General features: G+C 40.5%; 1 protein-coding gene across 1 annotated transcript in view; it reads left to right on the forward strand.

Moving 5' to 3' along the window:
- ppfia4 (PTPRF interacting protein alpha 4) overlaps window positions 1-25,933 on the forward strand; it is a gene marked incomplete at its 3' end in the record, with an annotated part of 68,425 nt that overhangs the window by 765 nt on the left and 41,727 nt on the right.

The following is a 25,933-nucleotide window of genomic DNA, read 5'->3' on the forward strand; positions in this document are numbered from 1 at the left end:
AACTGACAAAAACTGTGATGCAGATTCATATATATATATAAACCTCAACAATTCCATCTTTTTTTTTTTTGCATTACACAATTATTTGCACAGAATTGAGCTTTTTCTTGCTAATTTGGAAGCAAGCACTCTATTGTCTTGATATTTCAGAGAGATCGTGAAATTCTACGTTTCTGTCAGTTACGAGTTTTATAAGTGTTTGAATCTGCATCACAGTTTTTGTCAGTTTGGGGCAAAGATAAACACTTCAACTTCAAATCTGACTTCAAGAGCTACATCAGGTGAGATGATGGATGTTTGAATGAATTGACGTTTCAGGTCTGCAGATGTAGATCTCAGCGATACAATAAAGTTTGTTCATTAGGGTTTTAATTTGATGTTTGTTGAAGGTGTCTAAATTGCTCATAATCTTAGTTTCCACAGAAAAAATCAGAACCGTTGCTTTGTAAGTTTTGTCTTTTATGGGAGATTTTTTGCATTACATGTGATTAAACTCTGACTGAAAGTTACAAACTAAGATTTATCGGCATTTCTGCTGGTTGGTGCTTCCAGCATGTGAGGAAGAGTGAAGATGATGGACGCAGGAGTTTAAAAAGCTTAACAGCTAGCAGCATGCCTGAAAGGACGAGCTAAACATCTAGCTCCTGCAGAATGTTGTGGACCAGATGCAGAGAGAGCCCTCGTAGGACACACACCTGTAATTTATTATTATGGTGGAATTGACCCAATTTCTGTTTGTCCTGACCTGCATGTGACGAGGTGAGAGAAGCCGCCTGTAAATTTGGTTACACTTTTGTAGCCTGTGTGTGTGTGTTCATGTGTGTGTGTGGTTGAGCCAAACAGAGCTGAATAAGGGCTGCTGCAGTCACCAAGCATGACGACAATGAAGCCTCAGCACATAAAGCTGTGTTACCCTCTGACCCTCTGGTCTAAATACGCGGCATGATGTCATAGGACTCAAAGGATGTGTTTGTGTGTGGTGTGTGTAAGTGTGTGCATGTGTATGTGTGTGTGTGTGTGGGGGGGGGGGGGGGGGAGATGATGACGACAGGCTGCTCACTGCAGCCTCTTGTGAAGGAAACATGGCTGCTTGTTAGTGCACATGGCCCTGGGCTGCTTGCTTCCACATGTCGGTGTGTTTGTGTATGTGTTTATCCGAGCTGTCATGCCCACTTCATTATGCACAATGTTTTTTTTTTATTTATTTTTTTATTGCTGCAATAATATAAGTATTAGTTATGCAGTCGTATACTTCGGGGACGTTACGACTGGTGCGCACATGCTTCTTGCTCCAATACCACCCCTCCCACCTCCATGTGCACTCGTGCACCCTCACCCGTCAGGCACACCGCTGCCTGTGTCCACATGCAGAATAAAGAGGTGATGCAAAGAACAGTGGAGTAAAGTGATGCAGAAAAATGAGGAAAATCTCAGTTGGAATTGATTTCCTCTCAGTTTGTCTCTGCTCAGAGGACGAACGGGGATCGTCTGTTCTTCGATGCATTATTGCAAAGTGCAGAGTGCAATTTGTAATGATGAGTGGGAGGTGTGGAAAAGGATAACATACTGTGGCTGATGTCTCAAGTCTGGCTGTGAGGAATGTATTAGAGCCACGCTATAACAGTTGGAGAGGCTCCTGACCCCTCCGTTCTAAATGTGTCAGTGTTTAATTGGGTTGGTCCCTCTCCACATTGCTTGTGTATTTATGTCCTCGGGTCAATACAATATCACAGTTTTTGGTTTGCTCTCATCGCCTCAGTTGTGTGGCCTTTTAGTCAGCAGTGTGTAGTGAGTTTCCCTTATTTTTTGTGCACATGTTCTCTTGCTTGTGCTCTACGATGCAGACCAAAGCATCATTTCTGGAACAACCCTGATCTAAGAGCAGATCTTCCTCCTTTCACCAATCAAACATGTCATTTTCACCTAATAAAATGTGCGTGTTTGTGTGTTTTCGTCCTCTGTAGGCTTCCTGACTCAATGGGACTAGTGTGACCCAGAACTGTCAGATCCATGTGTCTCCTTCAAAGATGCGAACGCGAGCTTGCACACACGAACAAACAAACGGAGAACGATTCCACATTCAGGGGGTTTGAGTAACGTTTCTGTTACAAAAGACACATCAGCTCATATTATAATTATTGCGTTAACGCTCACAATAATGTTGGCCTCGGCAGCTTGAGAGAAATGCAACTCTGCTGCCATTTAATTTCACAATCAGTGTCACACACACACATATAAACAGAGGCAGGTTTGCCATAGACAACTGAAGTTTTACACACACACACACACACACACATCAGCATCAGCTCAGATGTTGGTGTTGCACACACTCAAACACTTGCTCCCAATTCTATGTGAAGAAAACTGTTCTGACACTGTCAAAGGAAATGTGTTGTAAAGCAGCTGTGTGTGTGTGTGTGTGTGTGTGTGTGTGTGTGTGTGTGTGTGTGTGCGTGCACATGTGTTTGTGTGTGTGTGGACTGCAAACAGGACAGATTTTGGGTGAGCAGTGTGTGTCCAAACAAAGCAGGTCACTGCTCTTTAGCCATCACAACCTATACAGAAGATGCTTTTTAATTGTTTGTTGGCTTTTAAAATGGCTTTAAAAATTAAAGGCCTAGCATTCCCTGAAGGAATGCGTATCGCCCGACGCCTTTCACGCCAACGTTTAAAACTAAAATGATCTTAGCTGTTTTGGTCAAACCTTGAAAATAATGTTTTGCTCGATCTCATGCTCAGAGTTTATGTTGTAGGTTCAAAACTTTAATCAGTTTCAGAGATCTGTTGTTTATTTCCTGAACGTTTCATTAAAGTCTGTCCTGTGGTTCATGAGATATTTTGCTAACAGACAGACAAAGTTGACGTTCTGATAGCAGAATTTTCACCAAAGATGTACGGACATGGCGTTAGTGGAAGTGAGGACAGAAGACACAGAGGGCCGAGTGAGATGGTGAAGGATGACTGTGGGACGACCCCTGAAAAGGGAACAGCTGAAAAAAAAAGAACTGGACATTTGTTCGGATGGACACATGATTATCCCTCGAGTTTGAGATGACACATCAGTAACTCGTAAAAAACGGTGCATCAAAAAAGTGCGTGGTTTAAAAAGTGGTACAAGAGTTTGATAGTGTGTGTATGTGTGTGTGGTGCAATATTTGGACACCTGTTCCAGTCAGACACAACACTGACTATTTTTGTCAGGACACACACACACACACACACATGTTTTTAAAACAAATGCTGCTGTTTCAGTTTTTCTGCCCTGTCTTTTTACTTCAAATGTTTGCTGCATATCATTGCACGGACACACGTTCAAACATCTTCTTCTTCTTCTTTCGACTTTTCCATCCTCGCGTTGCCACAGCAAGTCATCCTCCTCCATCTCACTCTGTCCTCTGCATCCTCTGTCCTCACTCCATCTATCTCCATGTCCTCTCTAACTGCATCCATATGTCTCCTCTTTGTCTTTTTCCTGGCAGCTGCATTTCTAACATCCTTCTACCAATATACTCTCTGTCCCTCCTGTGGACATGTCCAAACCATCTCAGTCTGGCCTCTCTAACTTTATCTCCCAGTTTTTTTCACTCAACCTTTATTTATACAGGTTAGTCTCATTGAGTCACAAGAACTCATTTTCAAGAGAGACCTGTTTTAGACAACAACAACAAAAAAAACAGATGAGGTACACAGCAATAAACAGTCATAAAAAGCATATAAAATGAAAAGTAAATAAATGTAGTGATATAAAACAAAATAGAAACAAGCTACATTATGAAACAGGGTAAAATACTAGAATCAGGAATGCGTCAGGAATGATCTGACCTACATTACTTATGTAGATTGTAAAGAGAGTGGGTCCTAAGACTGAGCCTTGTGGTACGCCATTGTTGACAGTTAAATAACTGGAAGAAGAACCATTGTGTTGAACACATTGAACACAGCTGTTCAACCTGTGCGGTACCTCTGATGATCTCAAGTTCAAACACATGAGCACATATTACTTTGTGTCCACTGCAAAGAGCATCTCTGACTTCGAGTGAAAAGTTTCCACGCCCGTCCGGCTCCACATACAGGCTCATTGTTTTAAAAGTTAATGAATCTCAGTCTGTTTTTCTGCGTTCCTAAGTATTATATTCCTCATTTTTTATCCAGTTCATTTGTCTCTAAGTGTGAATAATGTTTTGTCTCTGCATGTTTGTCTGTTGTGTTAGCAAAATATCTCATGAACCACTGAGTGGGTTTTAATAAATCTCTCACAAAGTAAGCATTGGATGTTGGTTGAATTTAGGATGGCCACCCCAGCCATAAGGTTATCATAAATAACATCAATCAGTGATGTTTAAAGTTATTTGGCTACAATTTGGTGTGGTAGTAGCTGAGCTTAATCCATAACACATAATCTAAGATCTAACACATTTTGCAAAAGCTTGCATTATTGGTTGAGATCACGCATAACCTAATATGCAAGGTTTGACTGAAACAGCTACTGTATCACGGTCTTTTGTCATAATAACAAGCACATGGTTTTTAACAATGACATGAAAGATGGTGGACAATACGAATTCCTTTAAGGAATTCAAGGTCTTTAAATGTTTCTGGGTTTTTTTAACATTATTTTTACTCTTCCTCTACATATTTCACTCACCATTTGCTCAGATGCCAATAAACTTTTCCCTTAGACTTGTGCTTACAGCCTCAGTGTAGAACTGCAGGAGTTATTCTACATTCAATTCAATTCAAAAATCCAAAATACTTTATTAATCCCAAAGGGAAATTATTTTGTTGTTATAACTCGTTATCCTCATTTCATTTAGATATGTTATAGATACTGGTGGCTGTGGACAGGAAGGATCTCTTGTAAAGGTCCATCCCACAGTGGATCCTAAGAAACTGGCTGCAGGTGCCGTCTGATCCGTCCACCCAGACTCGGCTGGCCTCTCAGTTCCCCCGGGCTGTAGGACCGCCCAAATGCCAGCAGAACTCCTCCCAGAGTGATGGCCACTCCTCCCAGCAGTCTGCCGAGCTCCTTGTCACTGCGGACAGCCAACTGTAGGTGCCGAGGGACGATCCTGTCCTTCCACTGTCATGAGCCACGTTTCCTGCTAGTTCCAGGATCTCAGTGGTCAGACACTCAAGCACGGCTGGCAGGTAGATGAGAATGCATCCACAGAACATCCTTTTCAACTCATTTGAGATTTGGGGCTGTAGTTGAGATGTTATTTGAGCTTTTGAGATGTTAATCAGCTGCTGTTGGTTGTAGAAAACTGCCTTGTTGCCATGGTTACGCATCATAACAAATGTCCAAAACTAAAAAAGATTCAGTAAAAATCCTTCCAGCTGCACAGCATCTGATACCAGAGGAAACAAACATCCAAAAACTGATTTACATCCAGAAAAAGAGGAATTAAAGTTTCCAAAAGTAAAATCTCAGAATGAAAGTAACAAAGCTGCTCCAACATGCAGCCATCTTGAGCGGCGCAATTATTGAATGAAATGTGAAAACATGTGAAATTATTGAAATATTTCATTAAGACCATTTATAATTTATACTCCTTTGGGTTTGAATCTTAATTTTAAAGGCTTAATAATTATTTCAAATTTTTTTTTGGACTGAGTGGTTCATTCGTCCTCATCTGCTCACACAGACTCATGTTCATGCTGCTGTTGTTTGGCGCATTGTTTTGTACTATTAGTGCTTAGTATATTCTTAGGTTAGCGTATTTCTTAGTCCATATCTTAGATCTTATTACTGTTTATGTTTCTTTACAATTTGTATTTTTGTTGAATGTAACTGGAACCCTGTGTACATAGTTTTGTTCCAACACATGTATCGCATGTGGTGTGAATGACAATAAAGACACCTTGACCTCGACCTTGACCTTAATCACAAACTTGTCTGACATTATAACATATCGAGCAATCATTTCTGATTAACTTGAGCTTTAAATAATGTGAAGACTTGAAACGACATGTTGGCAAGTTTTGAAAGTATTCTTACAAGACTCATAAAGGGGCTGCAGTCGGTTGGTGGTCAGTGTCGCTGTCTTGTAAACCTGAGGCTGCAGGTTGTGTCAGGAAGCACATTAGGTGCAAAACATTTGCCAAACCTTTCCTGTGAGCGCTCGTTGCGGCGACCCCTGCAGAAGGGAACAACATTGCAAGATCTGTAAACAAACGAGGCAGATTATAGATTATAATTTAGAATGGTTGCAATTAATAATAACCCAAAACATGTATCTCTATACTAATATTTGTCTTGGCTAATATTTGCCGCCACATTAGTTTGTCAAGGCCGGCAGAAGTGAGCCTTGCAGACTTGGAACTTAGCCATCATACTTACTGTAGCAGAGGTACACCGGGTGTAGAAGTAGAGCGTGTGACAGAATGAATGTCAAAGCTAATATATGTTAAACTGTAGGGAAATGAGATAAAAAGCCTCTAAGTGCAGGACTTGGATGTGGTTTTAGTTTATTATAACAGGCAAAAGGAATGAACAGGAGAAACTGTAGTAAAAACAGTTTGAATGCTGAGTGCTGAATGACTGATGGTGCAGGAAGAGGGCCACCTGCATCATGAAGGACCCCACTCACCCAGCACACACACTTTTTGCCCCGCTCCCCTCAGGCAGAAGGTTGTGAAGCAATAAGTGTAGAACCACTAGACTGAGGAACAGCTTCGACCCTGAAGCTGTTAGACTCATAAATCCCTAACCAGAATAATCACTGTAAGAAAAAAATAAAAATCACTGTAATGCCACTTTAATTGGTGATTTGTGCTTTGGCGCGTTGTTTTTTTTTAGTATTTTAGTAGTATTTTTTTAATATGCTTTTTTTAGTATGTTAGTAGTATTTTTTAGTATGTTTTTAGTATTTTTGCTGCATGCTTTGATATTTCTTGTTGTTTTCTGTTCTTTTTTTTGCGAGTCGAGATGGTTCTTCTCGTCCTAAGCATTTCATTGCATTGTTGACCTTGTGTTGATTTTGCACATGACAAATAAAACCTAACCTATCTGTGCTGCTGATTATCCATACTGCTGATCTCATGCTGCTGATTATTTCATGCTGCTGTATTCATTCATACCTATCTGCTCACCATAGACTCATGTTTGATCTGCTGTTGTTACATTGTACTGTTTTATATTATACGTATTTAATGTATATCTTTTAGCATATCGTTTGGTGTTTGTTTAGCGTATATCCTAGTGTATATCATAGCTTTATTTTTTAACCTTTATTTAACCAGGCAAATCCCACTGAGATCACAGATCTCTTTTGCAAGGGAGGTCTGAAGGCAGCCTAACATGCTGTTTTTACTATTCTTTTTATACTTTATATTTTGCTATTTTTGGGTGTAACTGGGACTCTGTGTACATAATTTTGTTCCACCTCATGCACCGCATGTGTTGGAAACGACAATAAAGTTGACTTGACCTTGAAGTTGAACTTGAAACTCTGTAAAGAAGCTGGGACCTAATTGTCAAAGCTAAAATCATAACACTAGCTAAAAATCTAAGAGGAGCTAAATGCTCGCTAAAAGCCAAAAGCAGCAAAACACTAGCTAGGAGGTGAATAAAGCAGAAATATTCGTTAAAAAATTATAAGTAGCAAAGTAATACATTAAAAGCTAAACAAAATATGAAAAAAATTAATTAAAATCCTATTGTGTACCTAAATCATTTTTTTATTGATTAAAAAAATTATTTGAAACGACAAATGTAATAATTTGTCACTTTCTTTAAATATCAAATAATTCAAAATTGTGCTCTTCATTTTGACATTCACTGTGAAACATTAAAGGATGTTTCCCACAATCGTGTGCTGCTCTGATGAGTAAACGTGACGTTATAATCTGCAGTGGTTGCTTGCAGCACAACACACCTGCTCTCTTTAAAACAACACAACAACCACTCTGCCTGCGTATTCTGAAACGTCTACACGTCATCCTGACTGTGAGTATTTGTAACGTGTGTAAGTGTGCATGCCTGCAGCTAGTGTTGCTTATGCATGCGTGGCTCAAACAGCTTTGTGCGCCATGATAGGAGGACACTGAGGTGGGAGGGAGGAAGAATTACCACGTCTCATTGGCCTGCTACTGAAGCCTGAATCATATGCAGTTTATGTAAGCATCAAATAGTGCAGTTTGGATTAATATGAAGAAAAGTGGAGCATGAAGTGAGCAGCTGAACAAAGCTCTCTGTGCTTATACAGTCAGAAAGAGTAAAATACAACAAATATTAGCATTCCTTGAAGTAATGCCTATCACTCACCACATTGCATGCTGAAGTTTTAAACTTTTCACACAATCCACTGTTCTCAAGTGTGTGTTAGGGATTACGCTCAGCTACTATTATAGCCAAATATCTGTGGCTGTGGGTTAAATTAAGGAAACAACCAAAACCAGAAAAAACATATATATCCTCCTTCATTTTCTCATGGCACACCAGTCTTTTACCTAACTTTTACAGTTTTTTGTGGGTCATTTAAGACAGCAGAGTAATGATATTTACAACAGAAAGGCAGAGCTTTCTATCTTAAGAGCAGGTCCAGAGAAACCTGTTAAAGTCATCTGCAGCTTTTTACACACGATTTATAATGCTACGAATGATGTTTTATAATAGCTTAGCCTAAAATAAATTTGTGTTGTAATAGCACTACTCACCATGTTAAGTTAATCAGATAAAATAATGCTGCGGCGCTGCTGGAATAAAACAAACAAATCGGCCGGCTGATTTATTGGCCCCGATTTCCTTAATTTTGGGAAATCGGAAATCGTCCGATACTTACATGAGAAACGATTTTACCGATTTTATTAGTTTTAACAACAATTATCTAAACTTCATTTATATTTCAGAGCACTACCTCGTGGCCAGTTAAAACATGTTTGTATTGTTTCTTGGATATTGTTCATAGGTATGTTTTCAATAAAATAATATTGGAAAATTGAAGGTGCATTGTGACCTTAGAACACCTGACAGTGTCGCTTATAAAACAAAATCGGTATCGGCCAAAATCGGAATCGGCAGGTCAGACTTGTTAGAAATCGGTAATCGATGATCGGCCAGAAAACTACAATCAGTGCACCCCATTTCTAATGACTTGCTTCATTATGGTTTAGCACCATTAACTGTTGTATTTGGGATGTTTTTGTGGTTTTTACGCAATCATATGAGCAGGATTAACTAATTATATATATATATATATATATATATATATATAAACAACTGCAGATCTGAGTTGTCTAAAAAAATCCATCCATTATCTTTTACCTGCTTTTTTTTTCCTTTTTGGGTCGCGGGGGTCACTGGAAACTGGAGTAGAGTTGCATTCAGGCCCAAAAAATCAGATCCAGCTCGGCCCCACCATTTTCAAACCCTACCCGACTCGACAAATTAACATTAACTACAGGTCCAAACCTGAAAAAAACTCAGACATTTTAAATTAAACTTTGACTGAGTATATAGTTATTAATGGTCAGCGGACACTCATGGTTGAATAAAAGGGGCAGAATATCAGAGCTGAGGGGATGTTTGTCCTTTCATGGCCGTCAAAGTGCATTAAAACCCTGCTTCTGCCTGCATTCTGCATTATTCAGACACAGACCCTGCTCTGACATGTCTGCTTTGGGATCTCACCTGTTTGGGTCGTCGGCTGCGCACGTCCGCTGAGTGCAGCGGCTGAACGTCCATTTGGACGATGGATTGCTGCCTGGCAGTACCGGTAGTCCCAGCTGAAGCTTAACTGAATTTTATTTTACTTCTTTCAAGGCCAGTCAGCGTGCGACCAAATGGCTGTGTGTGGCAAGCCATGTTGCCATATAAATGGATGTATGGCAAGCCATGTTGGAAGTATGGAAAGCCATGTTGCCATATAATTGGATGTATGACAAGCCATATTGGAATAGTATGGCAAGCCATGTTGCCATATAATTAGATTGTATCGCAAGCCATGTTGCCATACATTTGGATCGTCAGCCGCGCACGTTTGCTGACGCGATCAAAGCCCGACACCGACCCGGCCCGCCCATCCAGCACATTATTATGGCCCGGCCAAAATTCGGGTCAGGCCGGGCTTCAGACCCGGGTTAGAAATGACAGCTCTAAACTAGAGTACCCGGAGAAAACCCACACATGCATGGAGAGAACATGCAAACTCCACCCAGAAAGGTCAGGATTTGACCCGGCAGCCTTCTCGAGGAAACAGCTCAACTAACTGAGCCACCGTGCCAGGGTAAAAAATATAGAAAATTATTGTGAAAGTGGTGTAAACACTATATGTTGTTATATGTTAAATGTGTGCTGTTGTAATGATTTGTTAATTGACCTTCAGCCTCTCTTAAAGTTCTGTTTTGCAGTAAACCTAAACTCTGATGGTGCATTTTAGAGCCGTGTTTTTGTTCATCATGTCTAGCCAGAGCCCAAATCTGCACCACTGCAAGAAGCTATAGTCTATGATTGTTTTATTGGAAAATGTGCTTCTAAATGACAAGTTTGTGGAAGTCTTTCGAAGACTAATGTTGATATCAGGTAGTTTGGGTATCTTTTTTACCCTTTCCAAAAAAGTTCAATCTGGTCCTCTGGACATTCAAAAAAAAAAACAAAGCAAAAAAATATAGAAACGTTTCGTCTCTCATCCAAGAGACTTCCTCAGTCTGAGGTGCTGTTTTCAGCTCAGTCTCTTAAATAGCACCTTCTCAGAGTGGATCAACCAGTCTGAGAAGGTGCTATTTAAGAGACTGAGCTGAAAACAGCACCTCAGACTGAGGAAGTCTCTTGGATGAGAGACTAAACGTTTCTACATTTTTTTGCTTTGTTTTTTTTTTTGTTTTTGTTTTTTTTTTGAATGTCCAGAGGACCAGATTGAACTTTTTTGGATTTTTCTACCTGGATTATTGAGCATGCATCAGGATATTTTTTACCCTTTATTTTTATGGTAGTGTGGCTAACTTGGGATTTTGTTCAAGTGTTTAATTTCTTGTGTTGCCTTGTTAGACTTTTTTTTTTTTAATTCTTGGATCTCTGCAATTACTTTAAATCAATTTCATGTCTGAGTTTAAAAAAGTAAACAAAACACCAAAAAATAAGATCCAGCTGGTGTAAATGTGTCAGTTTTGGAAGAACAAAACAAACTTTAGCTCATTATTTTGCTCAGATCAATAATTAAGGGAGAGAAAGACAACGAGAACAAGTTGCGAATTTAACAACATATTTGCCTCGTAACAGCTGCCAGAAACTCCCCGCAGCATCTTCACTTCATCTGCCACACATAACCTTGAGCTCCTCCTCACCAAAAGCTTTGCCAGGCCCCCGAGCTCTAATAGATTATTTGTGGACAAAGTTAGCTCCTGTGCCACACGTCACCTTAGACGCTCCGTCGCTCAGTAGTAGCCATCCTTCGCTCCGTCTATCCCTCTGCCTGTGCCATCTGGCTCTCAGCACTGTGCACATTTAGATCAGCTGGGTGCCAATTTGTGCCTGTGGCTGCATGGGTTGGAAGGAGAAAGTGAGGGAAGGAGGACGAGGAAAGGTGAGAGATGGAAACAGATATCCACGACAGAGCAAGATTTAGCAGAGATAGAGAGAACATAAGTCAGAAGAAAAAGGCTGAATCGAGCGTACCCGATGGTCCCCGGAAGCAAGAGATGTGCTCTGTTAATGGGAAGAACAAAAAGCCACTGTGTGTGTGTGTTTGTGCATGTGTGCATCTTGTAATAAGAACAGAGTGATTGGAGTTGCAGGACCACCAAAGGGGAAGACGAGAGCAATGAAGGAAGGAGGCAGGAAAGGAGGTGGAGGAGGAGCAGATGAAGTTTTCCAGCCTGCAGTTAAGCCCACAGCGACCCTGCCATGTCTAACAACCACACAATTGGAACTCTGTCAGTTCGCCTTTGCTCCTGCGACGCCCTTAGAATAAAAGATAAGGCATCCAAAGGTGGGGAGGGGTTTGGAAGAAAGACCCATGTTAGCAGAAGGATAATGGGGAGTATGCCTCTTTTTTTTAAAAAGGAGAGAAGGTTTTATGAACCTCATGATTGTTCAGTTTAATAAATATCGTATTTGATGGGTGGCTGTGGCTGAGTGGTTAGAGCAGTCGCCCTCCAATGCAAGAGTTGGGAGTTTGAATCCACCAGCAGTCACATGTCAAAGTGTCCCTGGGCAAGACACTGGGCCCCTCGTTGCCTCCGATGTGTGTCTCATCGGTGTATGAATGTGATAAAGCACAGATTAGTCTCTTTAAAATGATTTGTTCAATTGTCTTTGTAGAGAGAGCGATGTATGAATGTGTAAATGAGGACACAGATTGTGTTGTAAAGCGCTTTGAGTGTCTTGATAAGATAGAAAGGTGCCATATAAGTACAGTCCATTTACCATATTTGATTCTGTTCCATCCTTATAGTTTAATCTGCCTTTTGCGTCCAGGGATGAGCATAGCTAATTAACTCAAACTATAAACGCTATTTGTTCATATCCAAAAATTGTCCCTGTACAAATAAAAATTAAACTGCATGCATCAACAGAGACAAGTGAAAACAAACTACACACAACCCCCCCGAATACATATAAAGAGGCTGAGGCGCCTCTTTACATCCCAGTTTTTCTCTGCAAAAGACTTAAGCTGCAACAGAGGCAGTAGCGTCCAAAGCTAAGTCCCCAGCTGGACCCCTAAAGAGATTTAGAGAACTTCAAAATGCTTCCTTTGCTCCATGAAATAGAGCTTGTCAGTGTCTCACAACATAGCGCACACTACCCCCACTGCTGACTGTCAATAACACACACACATATGCGCACGCACGCACGCACGCATGCACGCACGCGTGCAAAAGACATACACTGAGAACTGAGAGCATGCTGCTGCAAGTGAAATGCAGGATTTGTGAGAAGGACGCAGCGATAGGATGAATCTATATTATGTGCAGGCTGTGTGAACAAGCTTCAAGACACATAATGCTTCAGTGTGTGTTCATTTAAGTCTTTTTATTTTCGGTCAGTCAGATGTATGCATCATAAAAGTGCACGAGAGGAGCAATTACCCTTGAGAAAAATAATAAATATTGTTCTTGTTTTCTGTGTCGTCAAGAGAGAAAACATCTGAGTTATGTGAAAACTGTTTTCCAGGAGTTGTGCGGCAGATAATCTATAATTCTAATTAAAATCTGACAACTACAAAATAAATAAATAAATGGGATTTACCCTGACCCTTTTTATGTTGTGTAAAGGCAGAACATCTGACATGGACATTTGAATCTAAGTGATGTATTGTCACAGGTTATAGCATACTCCTCATAAAGCGGAGATTAATTTGTTGGCAAACAGTTTTGCACATGAGTGATCAGCGATAGAATTAATCAAGAGTCAGATTTCAGGACATCTGATTAGCACAGCAGACGCTGCCAACTTTAATACCTCTGAAATGAGACTCTGCAGACTCAGTGCAGCCCAAACAGATTTGCCTCAAATAAGAGACCGGTCGGAGGCTAGTCTCATGATAAGGCCTGAAATATGCATTAAACAAGCTTTCTGTGCCGAAAGACTAATTCTAAAGTCAAACATTTGTAAAATTTGGGGAATTGTGAACTTGCTGCATTTTGAACCATATATTTGTTTTAATTTTAATTTGAGGCTGCATCAATTTTTCACAAGTTAATGATTTTATAATGGTGCATATGAAAAGTGCAGAGACTTTGTTAATCCATTTTCTGGTCTTGCTTTATTTATTTCATAGACATGCTGTATTTTAGGTCATTTGTGCCCACATGACAAGCATAAACAAAGTTTCTCCTCAGACCAGTGTGCATTAAAAAAAGACCCACAATCCTTATATATATAATAATTATTTTAAAATAGCTGAAATTTTTAGTATGATCTATTATTTTTATTTATTTCTCACAAATTACATATAAAATTATCAATATCAATTAATAAAGTGTGTTCTTATTGTTTGTTTTGTCCTCTTTGCAAGCAAAAAGGGTGCTTTTTTTTAATGTGTCTTTAAGAAAAACTCCTGTCTTACCGGGACATTGGAAAAACAAATAAATAAGATTTTCTTTCTGGAAGAATTTTTAAAAGCTCTGATATAAGTGAACTTTGTAAATGTTGAAAATCTGAAAAACAAGGCTTTGTTCGGGGTTTGAGCTGTTTTGTTTTCACACTCCTGAGGTTTTTCAACTATCCTCCAGGCAATGTGGATTTTTCTGCTGGATTTGAATATTTGTTTCTCTGCTCCGACCTCCAAAAATGGATCTGTCCTTGTGTTCCTTGACTTCCTTTTGTCACACATTGAACAGTGACTGTGCATTTAATGAGCACAATGCAATAAAATATGGGCTTGAAATTAAGTTGTGGTAAAAAAAGGTTGTACTTCCTTTTTTTAATAAGTATAATGTATCAGAACATAAAATAAATCAGATTATTTTCAGGTTTTAAAAAAGGTGGAAAAACTTCCGATGAGCAATAGAAACACATATCTCATTACATATCACTATTTGTAGAACAAATATGGAGTGAAGATTTCAATGTGTGAAAACTGAGTGCACCTAAATATTTAATAACTCACACAACATTTTGATGTGATCCGTTTATGTTTAGTGTTATCAGACTGATTAGATAAGTTCCTCACATCTGACTCTAAAATACTTTTGGACACAGAGGAGTTCAAGACTGACTCAATGACAAGACATTAAAAAACATTTTTTTATTCATTCATTAACCTGTGTACATCTTAAAAAGGATAGTTCTTAATTTTTGCCATGAGGTCCTGCATATAAGTTGTGAACAATCAATATGGTGGTCCGGGGGCCAAATTAGGCCCAAGGTTTAGCTCAGTTCAGCCCACCATTGGGTTCATATTTTTACAGGGGCAGTGCCACTGGACTGGCAGACTGGGGTGGCGGTTCCCCTCTTCAAAAGGGGGATCAGAGGGTGTGCTCTAATTACAGGGGCATCACTCTCCTTAGCCTCCCTGGTAAGTTCTATTCAGGGGTACTGGAGAAACGAGTCAGATCTTTGGTCGAACCTCAGATCCAGGAGGAACAATGTGGGTTCCGTCCTGGCCGTGGAACACTGGATCAGCTCTTTACCCTCACTAGGGTCCTTGAGGGGTAATGCAAGTTTGCCCATCCAGTCTACATGTGTTTTGTGGACTTGAAGAAGGCATTCAACTGTGTTCCTTGGGGTACACTGTGGGGGGTGCTCCGTGAGTATGGGATTGGAGGCCCGTTGTTATGGGTTATTCAGTCCCTATCCAAGCGGTGCGAGAGTTTGGTTCGCATTTCCGGTAGTAAGTTGGACCCCTTCAGGGTGGGAGTTGGACTCCACCAGGGCTGCCCGTTGTCACTGATTCTGTTCATAACTTTATGGACAAAATTTCTCAGTGCAGCCAGCGGACGGCGGGTTTCAGGTTCGGTGGCCTCAGGATTCCATCTCTGCTTTTTGCAGATGATGTGGTCCTGTTGGCGTCATAGTGCAGCTCTCACTGGAGTGGTTCGCAGCCGAGTGTGAAGCGGCTGGGATGAGAATAAGCACCTCCAAATCTGAGGCCATGGTCCTCAACCGGAAAAGGGTGGGTTGCTCTCTTCAGGCCTCAAGTGAAAGAGTTCAAGTATCTTGAGGTTTTGTTCACGAGTGAGGTAAGAATGGAGCATGAGATTGACAGACTGATTGGTGCAGCATCTGCAGTATTGCGGACTATGTACTGGTCCGTTGTGGTGAAGAGAGAGCTGAGCTGTGAGGCAAAGCTCTCTGTTTACCAGTCGGTCTACGTTCCTACCCTCACCTATGGTCACGAACTCTGGGTAGTGACCGAAAGAATGAGATCATGGATGTAGGCGGTTGAAATGAGTTTCCTCTGCAGAGTGACTCTCCTTTAGAGACAGGGTGAGAAGTTCAGTTATCTGGGAGAGACTCAGAGTAGAACCGCTGCTTCTCCACATCGAGAGGAGCAAGTTGAGGTGGTTTGGGCATCTGGTAAGGAGGATGCTTCCTGGGCGCCTCCCTAGGGAGGTGTTTCAGGCATGGCCGACTGAGAGGAGACCCCGGGGAAGACCCAGGACACACTGGAGAGACTATGTCTCTCGGTTGGCCTGGGAACGCCTTGGAATCCTCCCATAAGAGCTGGAAGAGGTGGCTGTGGAAAGAGATGTCTGGGCCTTCCTGCTCAAGCTGCTGCCAGACCTGAGTTTGGAATAAGTCGAAGATAATGGATGGATGGATGGTTAGATTTTAAACCATAAAACAAACTTACTCAATGGCAATGACCACTGGATGTCTGGCCCCTGAGCTCTTGGCTTTCAGTAACTGTGGCCCCCTGAGCAATTAAGTTGAATTGCCCTGTCTTACAGGTTGTGGACAACTCTTCGAGCATACTCAGACTGAATAAACAGGCCCTGTTCAGACCTGGCTCTAACGTACTGGCTGATTCCGTCACAAGTGGACAGCTCTTAAAACGACTTTAGCAATCTGATCTCAGTTACTTGGTCAACATGAAAATAAACTCAAAGCCACATCACACATTGAGTTGTTCTCTTTTGTCGGGTCTGCTGATGTTTCTGTAAAGTTCATTCAAGCAAATAAATTATAATAATACTTGATAAGTTGCTTCAGAGTTCCTTAAACTGCATTCTTGTGAAGCTCATTCAACTACATCACTTTGAATTTTCATTCATTCATTCAACCTTTATTTAGACAGGTGAATCCCATTGAGCCTCGAGGACTCATTTACGAGAGAGACCTGATTTCAACAAAGAATGATGAAAACAATGGACAACAGTGACAACAATAGACAGTTATAAAAAGGCATACAGATTTTTTTTTAACAAATAGGATGGCTAAAAAAAGAAAAGTAACAAAAAAAACAGGGCCTTTCTAGCTTATTAACATACTCAAAGCGCTTTACACTACAATCTATGCTCTCATTTACCCATTCATACAGCACTCTACTAGATCTCTACAAAGATAATTGAACAAATCATTCTAAAGAGATTAATCAGTGCTTTAGATCACATTCAAACACCAATGGGACACACATCGGAGACAATGAGGGGTTCAGGGACACTTATGGCACCGCTGGTGGATTCGAACCCTCAACTCTTGCATTGGAGGACGACTGCTCTAACAACTCAGCCACAGTCCCTGATTTGCACTCAAATTATCAAACTGAAGGGAACAAAACGGTCCAGAAGGGTTTCAGATCACCTCTGAAAGCTGTGTGAGTGCAGACAGCTTTATTACTTATTGACAGCATTCACACCTGTATTTATCACACCTGTATTTATCACCATATTTAGTTAGTGCCAGGTCTGAACACCATCAAAGAGTTTAGTTCTGACTATATTGATGAGCTAAAAACAAGTCAAAATGAGACTAAAACCAAAGTGGATTGTTGGTGTATTAAAACAGCCTAAATAAAAAAATGTCATAGTAAAAAAACTACTTTTATAACCTTTTCACATTACACAATTTTTCCATCAGTAATATTAATATATTCCTGCATGAAAAAGCTCCAGGCTGCATCTGAAGTGCTACAGCTACTTGTTGCTATTGCTCTTACTCATAACTTTAAAGTGAATGCAATCAACTGTGTAATGTGAAATTAACATTGACATAATATATATTTTTTTATTATTATTATTTTTAAGGTTTGAATGAATTTCTGATATTTTTGAGGTTGGGGCTGTTTTAAGGCAATCCATTTTGATTTTAGCCCCATCTGTAACCACCGGTTAGCTTGTCAATCCAGTCAATAATTAACTTTATTTTTCAAAAATTAATGTTGGTATAAGAATTTTAATACAAGAACCAACTTCAAATGAATGGAACTACAATTTTAACATAATCCGTAGATTATATAACAAAATTGTTTGATATTACCTTTGTATAATGCTCAGTTAGCTGGCCTTAAACAAAAGCTGAAATCATCCTTTAAAAATGGTCACAGTGATGAATGGCCCACACAAAGTCAGCACTGTTTCTAACAGGGCTGATATATCATGCTCTCACACAGCCAGACGTGCACTGGTGCATAAACCCATGCACTACTCGCAGACTGGGAAGTCTCTAAAGAAAGATTTATGGTCAAATATAAGTAAGATTTTAGCCATGGAGTCAGTGCACTATCACATCTGGTCAGCCACCAATGATAGCGTAAAGCTTCTTAATTCAACAGCTCCACACTGACTCAGGGAGAGGGAGTTCACCAAGTACAAGAAATTTCTTGCCTGTGTACATCCAGTGAACGCTCCCCGATCGTCTTGTCTTCGTTTTAAATCAAGCACGATTTATTCAGCACCACCTACGACATGCCTCAGCTGCAGTCTGCTATTCCTTTACTTCCAGCTCCATTCACATATACGTGGGCCGGCGCAGACACTCAAAGCCGTGTGCTGACTTTTATCCGCACATATTCAAACACGCACAACTTCAAGCTTCGCTTCTGATTCATTTTTGCATCAAAGTTTTATCCTATCAGTTCAATTTATGCATGCGCTCATGGATTTCTCCACAGCAACTATGACTGCACATGAGTTGACTCAGTGAAGATTCAATATCTCTTTCAAAAGATTGCTCTCCTCCTTTCCCCCCTATTCTCAGTCTCATTATTTCCCCTGTATCTCAAGCGCCTCACTTTATGCCTTATCAGTAGTGATGGCTTTAGGCGAGCATGCTGAGAGGTCTGTTAGTTAGCTATCGTTCTGTCCGATGCTGCTTCAGATTCCTCAGCTACTTTATGCTTAGAGCTTAGCTCTGACTAAAAAATAGAGGCACCTCTACAGTGTTTGATTGTTTTTTTAATGTCACTTCAGTAAGAAAAAGAAGGACAAATGCTATTTTTTGTAAATGCAAAATGATTGGTTTGTTTGCATATGTCTGCTAGCAATATGGGTTCACTGAAGTGAATAAATCAGTTTAATGAGTCTTACTTTGTTCATAGTAGCATGCATGTGAGTGAGAACTCTGCAAATGTACAAACATAAATATATTCAGAAGTATTGCATTGAATTGTGCCATTTGTCATTGAGATGTGCATGTATTGTAGAATGTGCTGTACTTCTGCTCCACATGTTCTATTGAAATAAACAAAAAAAAAAACCTGACACGTACACAAATGGTCAGGTTTGCATGCTTGGTGATGAAGGTGAATAAGCATTTTGGTGCCCTATTAGAATAATTGAGACTGTAGTGAGGTCTGCCCAGTGCAAGCTGAGCATCATTCACACTTAGCTGCCTCCCTCTCACTTCAGTGCCACATGCCCTGCAACATCTCTCATCGCCCTCGTTTCCACACTTCAGTAGCCCTTTAATTTGCTCGCGATCACTCTTCCCCATTCTGCCTCTAGTGCACAATCAGACATGAATTGATCAAATATACACTCACGGTGCCGGGGTCACCATAAAGGATAAGAATAAAATGAGTTGTCCCATCAATGCAAAAAGACTGTACGATGAATGTGTGTGAGTGTAAACTAAACTGGAAAATGCATTCAGTTTATAACTGAAACAAAGTGGACGGCAAGATTTAATGCCAAAATGTAAAGCTAAGATGTTATGCAGTGTAGATATAGTGCTTAAAGTATGTGATGGAAATGTCTCTCAGCTACTACTACACCAAATTGTATCCCAATATTTGTAAAACTGACAGTTATAGCCATTCTTTGTGATGGCTAAGGTTGCTTAGCTATGGCAACCATCTTGAATTGAAGTGACTCCGAAACTCATTGATTGCTTTCTGATAGATCCGTTCATGCACTGGTTCATGACTACTGTGTGCATGATGTAATATGCAATGAGAGAAGATTCAGTGCTTGAAGTTAACTAGGTGGACGAGGAAAAAAATGGAAAAGTGACTTGTTGAGCTGACTTGTTGAGGGGACGAAGGGAGTCCGGTTTGGTGGCCTCAGGATTCCTTCTCTGCTATTTGTGGATTGTGTGGTCCTGTTGGCATCACTGTGCCGTGATCTCCAGCACTCACTGGAGCAGTTCGCAGCTGAGTGTGAAGCGGCTGGGATGAGAATCAGCACCTCCAAATTTGAGGCCATGGTCCTCAACCAGAAAAGGATGAATTGCTTTCTTCGGGTCAAAGGTGAGGTTCTGCCTCAAGAGGAGGAGTTCAAATATCTTGGGGTTTTGTTTACAAGTAAGGGAAGAATGGAGTGTGAGATTGACTGACAGATTGGTACAGCATCTATAGTATTGCAGACTATGTACCGGTCTGTTGTGGTGAAGAGAGCTGAACAGTAAGGCAAAACTCTCTGTTTACCGGTCATTCTAAGTTACTACCCTCATCTACGGTCACAAGCTCTGGGTAGTGATCGAAAGAATGAAATTGCGGATACTGGCGGTTGAAATGAGTTTCCTCTGCAGGGTAGCTAGATTCTCCCTTAGAGATAAGGTGAGAAGTTCAGTTATCCGGGAGAGACTCAGAGTAGAACCGCTGCTCCTCCACATCGAGAGAAGCCAGTTGAGGTGGTTCAGGCATCTCGTAAGGGTGCTTCCTGGATGCCTCCCTAGGGAGGTGTTTCAGGCATGTCCAACTGGGAGGAAACCCCAGGGAAGACCCAGGACATGCTGGAGAGACCACATCTCTCGGTTGGCCTGGGAACACCTTGGGGTCCTCCCAGAAGAGCTGGAAGAGGTGGTTGTGGAGAGAGATGTCTGGGTCTCCCTGCTCAAGCTGCTGTCCTCGTGACCCATCTTCAGGATAATTGGAATATTATGGTTGTATGTATGTATGTATGTATGTATGTATGTATGGATGTATGTATGTATGTATGTATGTATGGATGGATGTATGGATGGATGGATGGATGGATGGATGGATGGATGGATGGATGGATGGACTTGTTGAGTTGATCCTAAACCAGGATGATGCATCATACTCACAGCATGTATCATCACAGGAGCAACACTCAGTACAGTTTTGTGTATTTGGGCCAAGCTAAAGAGGTGCAACATCAAATGAGGGAATCCACTCAGCTCCATCTTTAGCCCTGAGCTGAGGTTACAAACCCCATTGACAGTTGTTTTTGTTTTAAATTCAATAAAGGAATTCTTGGTAATTTTTGAAGTTATGTTCAGTAGTAGTTTAAAAGCCATGATATCAGTCACTGCACGGAATATGAAGAAAGAGGCAAGTCTTCTTCCAGGCTAGGCTAAAGGCTAGCCAAACAAGGACCTGTTTTTATCTTCTGTTTTTAATTTATTTATAAAACAACTCTTTCTTAAAACTGAAATATCCATGCGAAAGAACACTACATTAGGTAAAATTAAACCTATGCATTTTTGCACTACATTAGTTTGGCACTGTTTTTTAACAGAACATCTGTGTTGCTGCATGGATGTACAGTATTTGTACTGAGCGTAGAATGTGGCAATGCTGGTGGTGCTGAGGCTGCAAGTGTCAGACTAGCCATCAGCCTAGACTGAACGAAGACTTCTGCCTTTTTTAACCATACTCTTTGCTCTATGACTGATGCCACGGCTGATGAGGTGATAACTATTTGACAGAACCTCTCTTCAAACATGACCAGACTATTCCTTCTTTTGACAGAACCTCTCTTCAAACATGACCAGACTATTCCTTCAAGCTAAGCAAGAAAATGAGGCAATGAAGATGTGACGGTTGAAACAGGACTAAAATAAATAGGAATTTGAGATAGATAAAGGTTATGCAAAGCTATCTGGGTTGCATCAGAGTGTGCCACCCTCCTCTTCCACTGTTGCCTTTTATCCAGTACTCGTCCCCTCTAACCACCGTCTCTCCAGTTTCAGATGCATCCTTTTGTCACTGTAGCCTGTTCGTTTTTCTTCGATCTAATCTTCTGTTTCCTCTTTTCAGATCTCAACTCCCATCTGAGCTCTCTCAGTATCTCATGTCTGCAAATGAATAGCAACATCTTCTTTTGTTTTCCATCTTGCGTGAGCCGAGTTATGGGGGAAGGGGTACCCAGAGGGGTGGAGCATAAACTAAAGCACACATGCACACATGCACACTCACATGCTCCCTTGCACACACAGACACACTTTATTGGGTCCAGACTGACTGTGGTCACACGGCCATAGTGCGTTGGAGTGTTTACTGCACACAGAAATACTGAGAAGATTTCTTTTTTTTCCATTTACCCTTTATTTATACAGGTAGTCTCAATGAGCCACGAGAACTCGTTTTCAAGAGAGACCTGTTTAGGGAGCAGATGGGGGTTAAGGGCCTTGCTCAAGGGCCCAGAGTGGTGCGAATGAGGGTGGGGGCAGGTGTGGATACTTCACCTACCCCATCCACATTTTTCATGTTGTCAGTACCGGGGCTTGAACCGGCAATCTTCCGATCACAGGCCCACCTTCTCAAGATAATTGCATTAATTGAGAATTAATTGAGAATTTAAGTTAATTGAGAATTACCATTTTATTTTCACTTGTTTTTCTCAATTTGTATGCATACTTTTGTGATTGTCTATTGACATCTTTGTTGCCACTGTTTGTTAAAACCAGGTCTCTCTTCGAAATGAGTCCCCGAGGTTTAATGGGATTAACCTGTATAAATAAAGGTTGAATGAAAAGTATCATTTTTACAATGAAGGTTTATTTTAAATAATTATTTCCTCTTTTATACTAACATAGGTTGTTTTTTTGTTACTGTACCTCCTATGGGTGCCACATAACAAAACTGAACCTCCTTGCTTACCGTAATATATTAAACAATCAGGGGCCATGAGGACTGCAAGTAGGCTGGGACAGCAAAGCAAAGCAATATTTAAGAATCATCTTGTTGACTTTACATGAGGCTCTTTATGTGTTAACTTAACATGTGTTAATTTTTCTAACTGCGTGAACATGGTTGCTCTCTTTACTTTGGTCCATCAGGAGCTTTTTTGTCTTCAACCATGAAAAAAATCACATTGTTCTTGTTTTTGCAATCACTAAATTTTATGTAGTTTATGCATGTATGAAAGAAAAGGAAAGGAAACTTTGCAGAGAGTGGTGAAGGCTGCACAGAAGACAGTTGGAGTCAGCCTCCCCACCATAACAGACCTCTACACCTCCAGATGCAGGAAGAGGGCCACTTGCATCAAGAAGGACTTCACTCACCCAGCACACACACTTTTTGCCCCGCTCCCCTCAGGCAGGAGGTTGAGGAGTATTAAAACCACTAGACTGAGGAACAGCTTCTACCCCGAGGCTGTTAGACTCATGAATCTCTAATCAGGATAATCACTGTTAAAAAAGTCACATCATGTTGCTGTGTTCATTCGTGCACATCTGCTCACACAGACTCATGTCCGTGCTGCTGTTTGACGTATTGTTTTTGTACTACTAGTGCTTAGCGTATGCTAAACGTTTTTCTTAGTTCATAGCTTAGATCTTATTACTGTTTTTCTTTTACATTTTATACTTTTGATGGATGTAACTGGGACCCTGTGTACACAGTTTCGTTCCACCACACGTGGTGCATATGACAAGTTGTTCCAGGATTAGGGAGGTGGAACTGCAAGCTGTGGCTGATCTGCAGTAGGACACAGTTGTCATCCTGTAGCAGCACATTAGTGGGAAGGTTGAGACAAGAGTGACAATCTAAACAATGTCCTGTGGGAAAATACACAACGTAAAAAGTGCCTACTATAGTGTTCACTCATATGGTTCTGAAAGATTTGTGTTTAAGATGTTTCAGAGAAAACTTGCTCTATATTGGGCACCAGTCTGAGTTTTAACTTGACTTCCTGCTGAGAATTTTTCCCTGAATTTCCAAACTGCGGTCTCCGATTGCTGTCTATACTGCAGGTAAAACACGACTTTTGATACTTCTGCTGTTTTCCAAAGCCATCAATCTTTACAGTTAAAGATTATCAGTTTAAGCTGTGCCTGCTCTCGATTGGCAATTTTTCCACACAGCTGATTAAATCCTTCCAGGCTGATTTACAGCATTTGATTTATTGCACCCCGAGGAGTTTCTTCACAGCCTTTATAAACCAGACATTTACAGTTATTTTATTTATTTATTTAAGTAACTGAGTTTTGCTAGCACTAAGAAATTTTGTAATAAAACTGAAAGAAATGTTTGGATTTGATTCCATCCAGCATGTTTTTGTTTGTTTTTGTCACTAGATTTATCTAAATGTGTAAATGACTGGTGCACATGTCTGCGTGCTCTGTCAGCATTATTTTCTGAGATTTTTCTTGCTTTCTGGCCAAATTCCCTTCTCCATCTCTTCACAATATGCATGATATTTAATTCTTGTGGGAGATCATTGTTGATTTGCTCACACGTTCACACTTTCCCACTTCCACACAAACCCATATGGACTCCACTCAACACAGCCGCCCAGTGGGAATACACCACATATCTTGTTGGCTCTTGTTTAATGCTGACCCAACAGAATATACGTCCGTCCCTTCAGAGTTCCCCCTCACCCTGATGGCAAGATGCCAGCGAGTCACACCTCAAATGTTCCAACACACATCTAACACCATACAAAGTGTGTGTGACTGTTGTCAGTGAGCATCAGCCAAAGGTGGGGACCTCAGTAAGTAAATAAGTAAAAGTGTGGAATCTGTTGTAATTTGGAAGGAAAACTAAGAAGTGATAGGATGGGTCAGAACACAACAAATTGGACAAATTTTCTAAATTCTTATGCGTTGTATTTCCTCCTAATCTAAAAATGGGGGGGGAAAAAAAAAAAGCCAAAGTCTTAAGGAATTACTTTCATTATCAAAGATGTAGCTGGACGATCATGTTTTTGCCAGCCTTTTGTGTGCCTGTCTGTCACCATAATATGGACTGTACAAATTTTAATGAAACTCTCAGAAAGAATTCATTGAATGTGTGAGAATCTGTGTTCATGTCTTGAGGTCTTTGTGTTTTCTTGTGTCATCTGTTCAGCTTTCCACCACTCCTACTCAGCCCCAACTCTGCTCAGCTCGCCACAGAAAGATCCCAATTCCACCAGTACTTTTTAGCTGATTCGGCCCCTTTTTTTTTGTCCCTGCTTCTCTGGTGGGACCGTTTGAGTTGAGTTGGCACCTAAACGTGATGTCAGAACACTGATGGTCACTGATTGGTCAGGGGGAGGAGTCAAATTTCTCACAGAAACTTTTCACCGAGCCGCCATTTGCAGTTACTCAGAATTCGGAGCAGCTGCTGGATCTAATTTTAAGATTTTAAAAACGATTATGACAACACCATGTTTACTGCTGAAGTCCAGGTGTTTTTTGTGTTTGGTGACCGACGACAAAATTCAGAGCGAGCTAGTCACTGCGGAGGATCATATGAGCTGCCGACTCATTGAAGCAGCGAGGCCGGGGACCGGACCTCGGCCTCACGTACTCACAAAGGCCGGATTCCGAGCCATGGCAGGCGGGAGGACCGGGACGGAGGGTGGAAACGTTTTTTTTTTTTTTTAACATTTTATGTATAAAAAATAATGTTTTTTTAATCAGTGAAGAATAAAAATAAATAAACAGTGCCGGCTTTATCATGAAATCCTGTTTTCACTTTGACTTTATTAAATAATCTGTTAATTAAAGTTAACTCAGCTGAAAAATCATAAAAAAAAACAAAATTGTTGGATCTCCCAGGAACATTCCCCTCCTACATGTTAAAAGAAGAGATACAGCCTTTAGTTCAACTTATTCTAACCCACAGATGTACAAATCACAAAACAAGAATTACACTTTAAATCAAAGCTAAAATAAAATTATATGTATACAAGAAACAAAACCACATACCTAAACCGAACAATAAAAGTAGACACAATGAGTGCAAATACATCAAATGATGAAGAAAAATATAGAATTTTAAATATAAATGTTTTTGTAGGATCTGGTTCATCAGATTTAATTCAGTTTATACAGCACAAAGTCAGAACAGAAGTCGTCTCAGGGCACTGAACAGAAATATTCATATATAAAAATAATAATTTAACATTATTTATCTGAGGAGCAGACTGATTTGAG

Source organism: Nematolebias whitei, chromosome 7 (assembly GCF_014905685.2).
Source record: "Nematolebias whitei isolate Nwh7 chromosome 7, NemWhi1, whole genome shotgun sequence".
NCBI classification, from domain to species: Eukaryota; Metazoa; Chordata; class Actinopteri; order Cyprinodontiformes; family Rivulidae; genus Nematolebias; species Nematolebias whitei.